This window comes from Numida meleagris, chromosome 8 (assembly GCF_002078875.1).
Source record: "Numida meleagris isolate 19003 breed g44 Domestic line chromosome 8, NumMel1.0, whole genome shotgun sequence".
Lineage (NCBI taxonomy): Eukaryota > Metazoa > Chordata > Aves > Galliformes > Numididae > Numida > Numida meleagris.
The window spans coordinates 1716922-1731317 of record NC_034416.1 but is presented as its reverse complement, the minus strand read 5'-3'; the positions used below and the strand labels follow the sequence as shown (position 1 = coordinate 1731317).

The 14396-nt window shown below is 51.8% G+C and overlaps 1 long non-coding RNA gene across 1 annotated transcript; it reads left to right on the top strand.

Annotated features, from left to right (window-relative positions):
• Positions 2225 to 8467, top strand: LOC110403414. The gene is made up of 2 exons (XR_002441655.1): positions 2225 to 2270; positions 6225 to 8467. It is a non-coding gene; the product is annotated as an uncharacterized LOC110403414 (long non-coding RNA).

Sequence of the window (14396 nt, the reverse complement as noted above, 5' to 3'; positions counted from 1 at the left end):
CCTCAAATGGGTGCTGAGCACCAAAGGTGAACTCCGGTCCCACTGGAGGGTAACGCTGCAGTCGCCCATTGCCACCAGTGCATGGCTCCATGATCCCATACCCACGGAGGGGAGGAGGAGGGGATGAGCCGCTGCTGGCTGCAGGCTGCAGGTCAGTGCTTGCTCCTTTGGACAGATCTTCATGCTGACGTTGGCAGAGAGCAGCTCCCTGCATGGACAGCTCAACCATCTTCCACCACACCTGGAAAACGCTGCGATGCCCACAGACCGCAGGAGGGAAACTGTCCCCTTTGGCAGTGATGATTTCTCCCTGTGTTAATAATAGAAGCGTGGCGTAGGATGGCCAGGGCACACTGCCCCGTGGCCGCGGGGAGCAGATGCTGCTGGTGGGAGCAGACCCAGCAATGAGCAGGGCACGGCCCCGTGCTCCTGTCCCCATCTCCACGGGGCAGAGGATGCTGTGCCCTCCAAGCAGCTGTAATTGCTGCCTTTATTCCCACTGCAGCTGCTGCTACGCAGAGCAGGAAGGAGATTTTTCTTCCTCCTTGCTCTCTTTGAAGCCTTCCTCCATTAACCTCTGGTTTCTAGGAAACAATATCTCTTGTGGATGGGCACCTGCGAAAGTCAATTTAAAACCATTACTGACGTGGCAGGTTGCTTCATAGAAAGAAAAAAGATTTTGCTGAGGAGATGAAATCGGCTTCGCCGCTGCTTTCCAGGAATCTGCTTTGAAACACGCAAGGCTTCCATGTCACAAGCACAACAAATCGAGCTGGAAATTGCTTCCTCAGCCAGCCAGGAGTTCATGAAATAGGAGATGCAAAAAAGCTCCATCACCATCATCCCCGCACAGGGAAGCTGCAAAGCACGGAGACAGCACAAATTATTATTTTTATGTGGTGTGTGACATCAAAAGGCTGCCTCGTCTGTAGCAGTTCATTAATGACAGCCATTGCACGGAGATGGGATAATCCTGCCCGGGAATAAAAAGCTGCAGTCCCTCAACCCAGGAATGAAATTCCTTTAACTGATGAATTAACTCCTGGTTGGAGGGAAGAAAATAGTACACTGAAAAACATGGTTTTTATAAGTGGTTGGAATGGAAAATTACGCCTTGGAGCAGCTGATAGTCTGCATGGGGTTAATGACTGGTAGAGTCTGAGCTGGCCCCAAATTAGTAGAACTGTAATTGGGATTTTAAATACTTATCTGAAGTACCAGCCCCTAAAATGGTCATCTCATCACCCATGAGCTTTGCACAGTGCAGAAATCGTCCCTTGGCCTGGCCATGCAGTGACGGACAGTGCAGAGTGAAGGTGTGAGAGCAGGCAGCCCCTTGTGGAAGCGTTTGTGGGTGACAGAGGGCTGAAATGGGGCTGACAAAGATCACCACCTGAAGTCTGTGGGGTCTGGGAAGGGGGCACACAGACCATCCCATGTCCTCTGCTCGGGACAACCCCAACCAGCAGGAGAGCTGTGCAGCACCACAATGCATGATCCTACGCAGATGTTTGCTTTCCTCTTGTGTCCCAAGGGCAGCACCAACAAAATGCTGAATACACCCCAAAAGCCACAAGCGGTGACACCAGCAGTGCAGGACGTGCAGGGGCAATTCCAATCCCAACCAGTGCCACCAGTGCTGGTCTCCTGGGCACACAATGCAGGAGTGGCACCAAGGCTGGGAAACCACAAGTGAGCCCAGTTCTCCATGGCAACGAGGAAGAATTGGGTCAGACGAAGGCTGGGAGGCAGCGAGAGCTCCCTGGAGCTTTAGAAGCATCCAGAAAGTCACAGCCAGCCCAGGGACGGGGCTGGGAGCGGGGGCATGGCCCGTGGCCATCCAGGTGCCCCTGCATCCAGCACCTGTGCTCTTTGCACCATCGGTACAGCTTTAACAGGTGAATGAAGCACCAGCCATAAGGTTTGAGAGCAATGCAAAAATTGCCTGTGAGACCTGCTGTGAATTCCCCAGCATTACACGTGGGCATCACCACTTCTGGTGGGTTCAAAGTTTTAGGTGGCACTTGGGTTCTAATGTGTAAGGGAATGGCTGAGCCATGGCCTGAACCAATGAATGAGAACCTGGGGAAGGGGCACAGCCAGCCCTGGGAGCACAGGTGGAAGCAATTCATCTGTACGACCAGGAGGGGTGGAACCAGGTTCCACCTCCTCCCTAAGCCTCATTTAAGGGCTGGCTGCCCCAGGGGGAAGGTCTCTACCTGGAGGTTCCTCCTTGTGGAGCATTTGGGGAGCCTTGATCCTTGGGGTAGGTAAGCCAATCTTTCTTTTGTTAGCTGGATTGTGACCATCTCCCTTTTTTGGGTAATTTAGAACTGGTTATCTGCCATCTCCTTTCCCTCCATGATGTCTTTAAGTGTGCAAAATGTGGCAGTCCACTGTTGGATCTTTGCCCTTCTTCTGTCTCTAGAAGCCCTTTGTTCTGTTCTTAACTGCCTCTGTATGTGACCTTGAGACAAATAACTTCTCCTGTTGATGGGGGCACATCAGATGTCTCTTATCATTATGGGGAACACCTGTGTCACAGAATCACCCTTCATGAATTGGAAGGGACCCATAAGGATTATTGGATCCAACTCCTGGCTCTACCCAGGACTGCCTGAAATTCAAACCCAGTGCCTTGCACCCCAGAAGCCTTGGGGCTGTGATGGGGCCATGACAATTCCATGGCTCCCCAGTGGGGTGGAACCCTTCTGGTCTGCAGGCAGTGGGGACAAGGCAAGCAGAGCCTCCTATGCATGCAGTGATTCCCAGTGTTGCCTCAGCTCAGGAGCTCCTGGAAACAAAGATGAAATGATGGGGGCCTTTACCAAAATGGAAACATCTGGCTCCAGAAGTCTTCTCCTCTGGGAAACATTGTTGTGACCGCTCTGTGCCCCTTTGGACAGGTTCTTGGCCAATGCAGCAGCAGCCATCCCAAAGCAGGTGGAGGGAACAGCTTCTTGGTCATCCCACCTGTAATTCCCACTTCTTGGTTCACATTGTGTTGGACTCAAGAGACGCTAAGCCATGGACCAGGGCAACCGGAAACAAAGGTAGTGAAGGAATTTGTAATTAAATTGCCATTAGATGGATAACAGATTGTCTGACAGCTGACAGTGAGTGAAAGCGCTCTATCCTGTCATGTTTTATCAGCATGAAAACCATTTGCAAGTGCTCTAATTACATTCCTAATTGCCAGTGTGATTAGGGACCTGCAGCTGTTCATTAAACGTGTGTCACCCTCAGCCAGCAATCTGCAGGAGAGAATATTTAATTAATTGAATAGCACGCTGGATGAAAGCCGGAGGTGAATGGACCTTGGAGCTGAGTGAGGAGCAAAGGAACCTTGCACCAAGAGGAGCTGGTGTGGCAGGGTCTTCTTGCACCGACAGAGCTGCTGCTGTGCAGGCATGCCCCAGAGAATCAGAAGGCCCAGTAACAGGTCAGAAATGCTCAGAAATGAGCGAGGATCAGAGCATTGCCCTTCCAATTTACCTACTGCTTTTGGATGCTTGATCCCTTGGTGCCTCCAAGCTTTGCATTGCTGGTGCAAGGGGCTTGAGTGCATCAGGCAAAGTTTTAGGAGGTGTCACCTTAACCTCTCTTCAATTTCCACTGAAGAAAATGTCGCTGTGGACATTCACCAAGAGTTAATTCTGTGTTTTGTGGGATTCTTTTATGTTTAAAGGGCAAGGCCAACTGCATTTGTTCTACTGTTTCCTCCCAATGATAAGACATAGAATAGCCCAGGTTAAGAGGGACAACAAGAAACCTTTTATGGGGGGGGAGGGGGAAAAAGGATCCTGGAACCTCTGCCACCTCTTAGGAAGGAAATTCAAGCAGGTGAAGACTGAATCAAAATATGGGTTGCTGGAAAGGCAGTGTCAGAAGTCTCAGTGCCATCATCCAAGAACAGGGAGCCCAGACTGGAGAGTGAGGACTGCTCAGCCCACGGAAAGGGAGCCCTGGGTGAAGCTTGCTGATTGCCTCTGTCCAGCCCTGCAGTTCTGCTGTGATTCCTCCTTGCATTGTGTGGCACTGTTTCTTTTTCCTAAGAGCAGCACTCTGCCCTTGCATTACTGAATCTTCTGTCATTGATTTCAGACTACTCTTCCAGCACATTGGGATGATTCCAAATGCTCATTTCTCCCATCACTGCCCCTTGACAAAGAGTCATTGGGCCAAGCCCCATCCAATCCTGAGCCACTTCCTGGGGCAAAAGCCATCAATGCCTGTGGAAATCTGGATCACAAGGGCAGCCACTTCTCCAGGTTACTGCTGGCCCAAAGTCCTCCACCTCTGCCTGCTTTCCAAGACTCTCACTGGCAACAGAGTCTGACCCCATAGTGGACCTGTACCTGGTGGATGTGCATCATTGGCTGTCCTCATGTCCTTGCTAGGAGAGGTGCATCGCTTCATGGGTGCACATGTGGGTCAGGACATCAGCCCAGAGTAAGCAGAGAGTGGTGCTTACTTCCCCATTTCATGCTGATATTTCCTAGGAACTCCTGCCCCCAGTGTTTATATGAGACATAGTTACTGGGGATGGGTTGATGGTTGGACTTTATGGTCTTAGAGCTCTTTTCCAACTGCAGTGATTCTCAGATTCTATGATCTGAACATGGAAGTACTGAGGTGCTGGACCAGAAGAGACCCTGCTCTCCTCTTTGCTGCAGTCCCAGATTTTCCCCGACAGAAGAGTTTGTCTCTCCCACATCCAAGCTCAGCTCTCCTTGCCCTCCCCAGAGCCTGATGACCTATCCTCATGGTATGGAGACATCTCAGTGGAGATGCACCTTTGGGGCAGCCATCCAGCTACAATTTCTCAGCTGTGGAGTGAGATGAGAATATCTTGAGCATCTTGGTTGGACTTCTATGCTCTTATTGCCAAGCTTGACAGACAGCAAGGGCAGACCAAAACCTGACAAACCACTGTGAGAATGTAGGGCAATGAAAGGCAAAAGGCTCTCAAAGTGTTCAGACCTTCCTTGTCCTTGTTCCTCTAGGGAACCACCTCTTCTCCAGCACCTCTTGGGAGTTCCCTTCCCATGAAACCATTCTGTTCTGCCTGGTCTTCCTCCTGTGTCTCCTTCCACTGAGTCTCCCTTTCAATTCTCCTTCTCCCTGCAGTTTCTGCACTGAGCAGTGCAGAGCTTTGTCACGCTCTGAATGAAGGGCGAAGCACGAAAATAAGTTGTGTTATTTACGCTCCTCTGGATTGTGTGTGAACGGGAGCCCTGCAATTTTAAAGCCTTTTAAAATCAGTTAAAGATTTAGATTTCTCTGTTGGCGACATTTGCAACTTGATGTTGCTAAACACTTGAGCGCGGCTCATTTGCAGACATTAACAAACACATCAGAGGAGTCTGGAGCACTAACAGTGCTGCTCATCTCCTGTTATTTATAATACTGTCTCTGGATATCACCCAGCCAAGAGCTGTTAGCCTGCAGCTGGAGCATCCATCTTCCTTCAGCAGAGCACCAGCAGCATGCACCATGGCTGGGGGGGTGCATCCCCATTGCTGGCTCCTTGGAGGTAGAAGCAGGGCACCAAGCAGCAAGATCCTGGCTTCTATTACCATGGCTCCCACTGCCCACCCCCTGCTGAGTATCACCAGAGCCAGGTGATGACCTCCTTGCATCTGGGTGAATGTGCAAAGCAGCTTCAGAACCCTGCTCTGGTTCTCCTCTGGGTCTGGGATGCAATTGGAGCCCAGCATCCACCTGCAACCCAGCCAAAATGACTGTTTTCTTCCACGTTAGAGTGACTGCAGAGATGTGAAGCGGTGATTACTTCCTCTAATTAATGGCCAGCTTCTCAGTTTTACCCAGTAATTCTCAGATGAGAGACTACACCATCACTCCTAGCACATGGGAGAGTCCTCCCCATAAACAGCTCCAAATGAAGCTCTCTGAGCCACTAGTTACATGGGAGGCAGTGAATTACTTGCTGTACTCAAGACAGACGTGTTATTTATTGAACTCGGAGAATTAAGGCTTTCTGGTTTATTGGAGATGAACCCAAGCAGACGTGATTTAGGATGTGATTTAGGAGCTTGGCATTGCTGGCAGCTCCTGGCATGGCATGCAGCACGGGGCTGTGCCACTGCCCAGGGGATTTACAGCTCTCTGTTGCTGGAGCATGATGCATTATTAATAAGTCATATTTTAGGAGATCCAAATTTATATTGGCTTTAATTAGACCGCTCTCTTTTTAATTTCAGTGTACACGGGAATCTAACGTGGAGGGGTGCGTTCTGGGACACCACAACCTCCCGTTCTCAGGTCTATCTGCAGGTTGCCCTTAGGATTCGTCTCCACGATGACAGTGCCACGCAGCATCCCTTGCACCTCCCGAGCCATCAGCCAGATCTCTTTGCTTTGAACAGGTAAAACTGAGGCTATTAGAGAGGAGGCCTTGAGCTGAATGCACAGAGCGGGAAGCAGCACGCTTGGTATGCAGCATGGGCACAGAGCTCTCCTGTGCAGGAAAATCAACGCTGAAAGGGAATGAAGCACTTGGAATAAGTGTCATTTCCATCACGTGGGAAGGGGCAGTGCCTCTGTTGTGTCCCTGGATGAACCCAGCACTGCTCAGTGCCAGCTCCACCAGCTGCTGCCCTGCTATGCAATGGGGATGGCCAAACAAGGACAACCACACATGGGCATCCTGGGCCGGCTGATGGGAGCATCCCTCATTGGTAGGGCAGCAAGGGAACCTGAGCAGGATTTGGCCCCAGGGACTGCCCATAGCCACGTCTGCTTGGCAGAGGAGTCACAGAGTCCCATGGCTGGTCCCCATTACTTCGTTCTGTTGGCGTGGAGCAGGGATAGGCAGAGGGGGTGGGAAAAGGGTGCTGGAAGACGCAGAGCTTGGAGTGTGTGTAAGGCATGTACAGCAGCCCATGGCTGGGAATGTAAATGGAGGCGTGTAGGAAGAAGCAGGTGATGGTGAAATGCTTGAGCACAGTGCTGGGGCAATAAATAGAGCAGGGCTGTGCAAATGGAGTGGCTGGGAAGGTTCCATATTGCAGTGTTATCTCCTTCCCCATTTAAGAGCCCCATATGAGGTTTAAGCAGCGTGCCATGCTGGCTGATGGGAGGGAATGGGCTTTGAATGGATACAAACCACCACAGTGCTGCTGGAAAGTGGAGGAAGCCGTATCCTCATCCCACCAACACCTCCCTGAGAAAAGGGGGCAAAACCTCATTACAGAACCTGATGAGAAGTTCAAATGAAGCTCATCTACCCACGGCAAAAAGGGAAAAAAATCAAACCAGCATTCTGATTTCCTCCCTCCCATACAGCCACATGCATATATACACTTAGCGTACTTCAAACAATTTTGCTGCTGTTTCCACTGATCTTGTCCCTCGCTGCTGAGCACTTCTTCAAATGGAAAGGCACCATGACTCCTCCTCCTCGGAGTGCCAGGCTCCAGTTTTCCTATCAACCATTTCAAACCACTTATCCACTCAGCAGCTTTTCGGATGGAGAACTCCCTGGAGCCGCACACTCATCTCCAAGCACCTGTAATTTTAAATTAAAGAAGGGGAAAGGTTCATCCTCCTCTGAGACTGCATCTCCAACCTGCAGCACCAGGGCTGCATGCCCAGCCCAGTGCTCTGCACGCTGGGTCCCATGGATGCAGTGAACAGAATTGGTGCGAGAGCAAATCAGGGGATGAGCACCGGGTGATCTCATTGCACCAGCAAGCATGGCTTGGATGGATTGTGCACTGCTCTGATTTCTTCCAATGTCATTGCATTGGGGCATCATACTTCAGGTGAAAATGCACAGCTCAGGAAGCACTGTCTCTGCCCAGGAATAAATAGGAGATGTTTTTTCCTTATGAGCAGGTCTGCAGAGCTCCAGGCCCTGTCTGCCTGTTAGGTGCTGGTCAGATGGCTGCAGGATGCATCAGGGCTGGGGGGTCGGGAATGTGCCCCCAGCACATGTGAGCACTGAGGAGCAGCAGGGGAGCATTGCAAGGCCCTGCAGAGAGCACCCAGCCCGGTGGCACAGCAATTAGGTGGCAGCTGTGCTGAATAACGGCTCTGTTACTGATCTATTATTGAAGGTGATGGAATAATAACACACTGTGGGAAAAGCAGTACCGCGACACAGAAGGGTGCGAAGCGGCTCGGAATTATCTGGTATAAATACTCCAGAAGCCTCAACAGGTGAAGTCTGAATGAGCAGGGACAGCCTATGGGAGGTGTTTCACAGCAGAACCCTGCAGAAAGCAAGAGCTGTTCTCTGTGCTGAGCATCAGCCGTGGAAAACTGGTGTGGGTGGCCCCGGGGCGCAAAGCGATGATGCAGATAAATGCCCAGACACATTGCTGAGAGGAAGGAATGAAAGGATGCCTTGTGCTCTCTGGTGGAGATTCTGTGAGCTCATGGCTCGTCTGGCAGAGAGATCAGGGCTGGAGGATCTCTGCTGAGAGGGGGAAAGCTGTTCCCTGGGGCTGGTGGGGCACTGAGGCTCTGCAGAGGATGGGGCTGCAGGTTGCTGCTGGTTTAGGTGAGAAGCGGAGAGCAGGGATGGAGCAATTTAACCAAGGAGGGTTTTGCAGCCTTTCTGGACCAGCTGTTGCATAGGCAGTTCTCCCAGTTAAACCAGTACAGCACCAGCTGGCATCAGCTTGGGCTGTGTGATCTCCTCCAGCCTACAGACTCGGCTCAGACTCTGAAGAAGTTGGCCTTGATGGGATTGGGCTTCAAAGTGGCAATGGGATCTCACTTCAAACTGGGTCTTGCTTCGAGAGAGGGGATTAACAGGAGATGCCTCCTGTCCCTTCCTCTGTGATCATCCTGTGGTCTCCACTGTGTTCCTGGGCAGCCCGAGAGCCCTCCCTGGAGTGTTCCCTGCCGAGGTCGCTGCAGTCATCCATCCAGGATGGCGTGGGTTCAAAGCCGAGGGCTCTGTGCGTTTTTTTTGCTCTAAAAATGGTGGTGGCTCAGGAGAAACCTGGAAGTAGAATTCCCCTGCCTGCACAAATCATAGAATCATAGCTTGGGTTGGAAGGAACCTCAAAGATTATCCGGTTCCAACCTTCAGGAGCTCTCCTTCGGAATGGGACCCACCAAGATCCTTCCTGTGGTTCAAGGAGCGCTCGTGGGGCCACTGGAACACAGCGCAAACATAAATATGACATGTTAAATACACAAAGGAAGGAAAAGTTGCTAATTACCCACAAACAACAAGCTGTAACCACGTAGCTCACTTAATTAGAGAAGAAACTAATCACAACATGGAAGGCACGCTTTAATTATCGCAAGGCACTGTGCTGAGCGATAATGAGCATCACCGGAGCCGGAAAGCGCTGGTGTTTGCAGTCTCATTAAGGTCTCTCACTGCATGCTCACGTGTCCTCTGCACAGCAGATAGCCCCGTTCTGAGCAGGGAGTGGGACCAGAGACCTCCAGAGACCCCTTCCTCCCACCCAGAGCTCCCCATGCGTCATGTCAGACCAAACACAGCCTGCTCCGACCTGATTTGTTCCATGATTCTACTGACACGACACTGTGGTTTCATCTTTATGCCTCAGAATCTTCTGGATCTGTTTTTTTTTTTCCTACTGCTTTCCACAGAACATTTTTCTGTAGGGGAGAAAAAGAAGGGGAAAGAAGCTCTCCCCAGCTGCCAAAATTTCCCTAAACCCTTGAGTATGTCTCCCTCTGCCCGTGGTCCCTTCCAACCCACAAATGTCCTCCATTACCCATCTCTCACATAAATGCCCTCTTCTCCTTCGACAGCCATGCAGTCCTCCCAGGATCTCTCCAACTCCAGTGGATCTTCTTTCCCTAATGTGCCTGAGATATGGGCTGTCCTAGTCCTCCACGGGGCTGATGCTTACCTGCTTACAGTGGCTTTGGCCAACCCAAGGTTGACTTTGGCCAACCCAAAGTTGGTTGCTCCTATACATCCCGGATCGCTTTCCTCAGCACTGCTCTCCAGCTCACGTTCATCGTCTCCTCCATCAGATCTGCTCACGTGGCCGGGGCCTGTCAGTCTCTTCTCTTCCACTGACACGTTGCTACCACCTTGACATGGCCATCAGTGTCCCCTCAGATCATAAGGTCTCGTGAGTCTTTGCTTCAGCCCCTTTTGGTTGCATCAGGGTACATCACTGTTGTTACAACGCCTGGTTCCCTGCATGGGAGGGTGTTCCTCCTCTTTTCTTTTTCCCTCCTAATTTACCAAAATCCACTGGGAAATGGGCAGCATTAGTAAAGCAGGAGGGATGTGTCACTTCTGCCTCTGCCGAGTGGAGGTTAATTAGATAATTACTCACACATTGCCAGTTTGTCAGGCACGAGCAACGCCGTGATTGCCAACTGGGAAAGCCTCATTTCCCTGAAAACTCACATTGCTGGGATGGATTTTCTGACACAGGCACACAGGTCTGCAAGAAGATTACGCCCTTCCTCAAGTCAGAATTACCCCAATTTTAATTTGGAGGGGGTAACTTCTTGAGGAGCATTGGCTCAGCTATTTGATGCAATTAGGGCCATGTGAATACCCTTGCAAAGATACAGGCATCACCACCACAATGGTGCAATCTGCGAAATCCCTGTGTGAGCACGCAGCCAGCTCCTCATCAAGGCGTTGATGCCCAATCATAGAATCACAGAACCATTAAAGCTGGAAAAGACCTCTCAGGTCACCTCGTCCAACCCCAGCCCACCCCACCATGCTCATCGCTATGTCCCTCAGTGCCACATCTCCATGGTTCTGGAGCACCTCCAGGGATGGTGACCCCACTGCTCCCTGGGCAGCCTGTGCAGGTGCATCACTACTCTTTTGGAGAAATTTCTCCTAATATCCAACCTGAGATGTTGTTTCAGAGTGTGTGCTGCACTGTATTTACCAGCAGGGCAACGCAGTGCCACCATCTTTCAGGTCAACAGCAGAGTCTTAAAAAATATCATCACTGAGCCAGCACTTGTGTTGGATTGGCCAAGTGGAAACGTGGCATGGGAAACCATGGAGCTGGTGCCATCGGCAGCACGCTGCCCTTGCAGCCTGGCAGCAGCAGGGAAGCAGACACTGGGGAACCCAGTTCAGGCTCCTCCTGCTCTTCCATCCCTCCTCCCTTGAGGTCCGGGTGTTGTTTGTCACTCGGTGTGGTTGGTTCTCTTTGCTGCATCCGGTGGGGATGAGCACAGCGATGCTAAAAATACCCACGTTATGCAACGCCGGCTGCAGAAACAGCCACACTCCCCGCAGACAGCTCATCCCATAGCACCCCAGCCCAGGCAGCTCGTCTGGCCCTTACAGCTAATTAATACAGAGTTCCAATGGCGCTGCCTGAAGGGAATTGTTGGGCTCAAAGACATCCAGAATCCCACGCGTTCCTGAGGACAGGGCAGGGCTGGGGCACAGCTGGGCTGAGCGCACCGGGGCCATGCTGGGGTTAGGAGCTGGGCACAATCCCCTCATTCATCCCGGCTCCATGCAGCCTCCCCGCACCCTTTGGCCTTCTCATGGGCACAGAGCAGAGCCAATTTGGAAGGCTGCATTTCAAGAGCTCTATTAGCTAGGCTCTGACCTAGGCTCATTAATGCTAGAGAAAGCCGCAGCATGCTTGGCATGGGGACAGAGGAAATGCTTTAAATAATGTGGTGTACAGGAGTGCTTTGGAGAAAGAAAGTTTACAGGGAGCCGGGCTCTCTGGGCTATTCAAGTTCACCTCAATTCAATCCTGGGAGCGGGCAGACAACGGTGCTGACATTAAAATGGAACCGTGAAGGACTCCAGGTGGCTGAGTTGGGCACCTGCCCGTGATCCGGGGAGAAAAAGGAGGAAAAATATTGTCTGGGAGTTTGATGGATGCTGGCAGGCCATAAACCACAGCATGTTTATATTGCATCAGTCCATAATATAAATATGCCATGCTTATACTCTTATTATACTTATATGTGTGTTTATAACCCAGGCTGCAATTTCTGCTGGTCCCCAGCAGAACTCAAGCGGCTGCTTCCTGCCACGTGATGCTTCTCTTCTGGGTCAGGGTCAGATCTAAGGGACAAGCTGGGCACCGAGTGCTGGGGCTGTGTGCCTTCAGGTCGTGAGGTTGAACGGAGCCCATCACCAAAGCGATGCACGGAGGAAATCCCCTCTGGATCCACCTGGCTCATGGTCACCCTGGCAGAGCTCTGGCTCCTGCAGCACCACCTCCCTGGGCATCCTCTCAGACACCCATTTCTGGGTGTCACTGCAAGGGGAAGGCACATACGTTGAGAGACGGCTGCGAGCACGGCGTTTTCCATGAAGATCCACATGTTCTCCAGCTCCACTGTGATGTAGGCTGTGCACTTTGTTTATCTTTAAAGACAGCATCCGTGCAGGGGATGCAGGAACCGGCGTGCTGCTGCGCACAGCATCTGCCCACTGATGGCTGCCGCCCGCCCAGCCCTTCCCGCAGCTTTATTTTCTGTCTGACAGGGTGAAATCCCACTCATGCAGCAGTTTGCAATCATTTTCTCGCTGAAAACCATTCCCACTGACAGCGAGATACCTGATCCCAGGCCCGCTTTCCTCCCACCAGCTCTTCCCCTTTCATTTCTTTCTTCTTTATTTCCCTTTCCTGGCTCTGCATTGGAAAACTGAAATCTCTCCGTAACCGCCTCGCCTCCTCCTGAACGTTACCTGATTTACGAGCAGCCTTCCCCCCCCGCCATAAATCGCTGCCTGCTTTATTTCCAGCCCCACATCAACCCACGTGGCCCTGCGCCACACAAAGATTCCCAGCAGCGAGCCCACACCCTCAGCTCCCCTTCAATCCCCCCCAGATCCATCGGGCACCCCTCTCCTTCTTCCCCCAGCATCACCAGCCCGACCCCCACCGCCCCACTGTGCCCATCCCCAAGTCCCTCAGTGCCATATCCCCATGGTTCTGGAACACCCCCAGGGACGGTGACCCCTCCCCACCCCGTGGGCAGCCTCTGCTTCCTTTAGAGAAGCAAGCCAAACCCTTATTCAGGTCGGCAATGCTAACAGCAGCACCATTTGGAGCCCTTTTGCCAACCACAGAGGCTCCCCATTCTCTCCAGCCATTTCTAAGGAAGCTGACGAGTAGCAGCAGCTCTTGCTGCTTGCTGTTTCTGTTTTGTTGTTTTGTTGGTTTTTTTTTTTTGTTTTTTTTTTTGACTAGCATGTATAATAAATGTGCTTTTGATTAATTTTTTACACGTTGCCTAATGCATCAAACGGGGACCCGATATCCTGCCAGCAGCGCAGCGCAACCCCCCCAGCGCAACGCTCCGTTCCCAAACTGTTTCTGCAGCAAGTGTCACTTCCACGTTACGAAAAGACGCCTGTGACAGTTTCCTGGGGGACGCTCCGACAACATCTGCTGTAAGGTTTTCAATCAACATGCCTTAATTTTCACGACTCCAGTGCAAACATATTTATAGTAAATAACCCATCTCAGATGGAGCGAAACCAGGTAACCTTTCCAATCTGTGCAAACATACATTTGGTGCTGGCAGAAGCTTGGAAGCCGTTCCCTCTTCGCGCTGCATAACGAAGTGAAAGCGAGGATCTGTCTGAACCAGCTCCAGCCAAACCCAGGCCTCGTCCAAAGAGACGGAGCTGTAGGGAACACAGAGAGCATACGCACCCAGCGACGCCCACAGGGTACCCATGGCCGCCTGTATCCTGCACGAGGACTGGGGACCTCTCTGCTCACCAGTGGGCAACATGGCCAAAGGCCAAAGGCCAGCCACCAGCCCCAGCCCAGCCCCACGCACACCAGCTGGAGAGCAGGTGTGAGCTGCTCAGCACTTGAGTGTGGCCATGCACCAGGTGAAGAGAATCGGGAAGGAAGGCAACCTTTGTCTAGAAGGGGTCACCTGTTTCAGAGGGTTTTCTCCCCCTGGTTTTGGCTGCCCAAGGGGTTTCTTGCTGTGAATGCAGGCATTGCTCCTCGGGAGCCAAGCACTGTAGTGTGAGGCTATTGCAGGACGTCTGGTGAGGATGTGTGCTGTGAGAAGGAACGTTCTGTGCCCTGCACGCACGGCGCGGTGATTCAGCCTGCTGCAACACCTAGAAAGGGCTGAACAGCCTCAAATTCCTGCTGAGAAGACACCTGGAAGGTGAGTGAAGGACTGTTTGAAGGGAACCATCAAAAAAAAAAAAAAGGAGCCAAAATATGTTTGGATGCAGAATGCCCCCGTTTGCATGGGGCAGAAGGGAGTGGAGAAGACCAGAGGGGAAAAAGTGATGCATTGCTGTGGCCTTATTGCAGGTGGCACCTATGGGCACCGAGGCTGCACCCCTGACCCAGGAGGGGCCATCCCTGCAGCAGCACCCCCATCTGCAGCAGGGTTCAAGCCACGGAGCTGAAAGGAGCAATGCCATGGATTTGGCTGTGAGTGCTTTATTG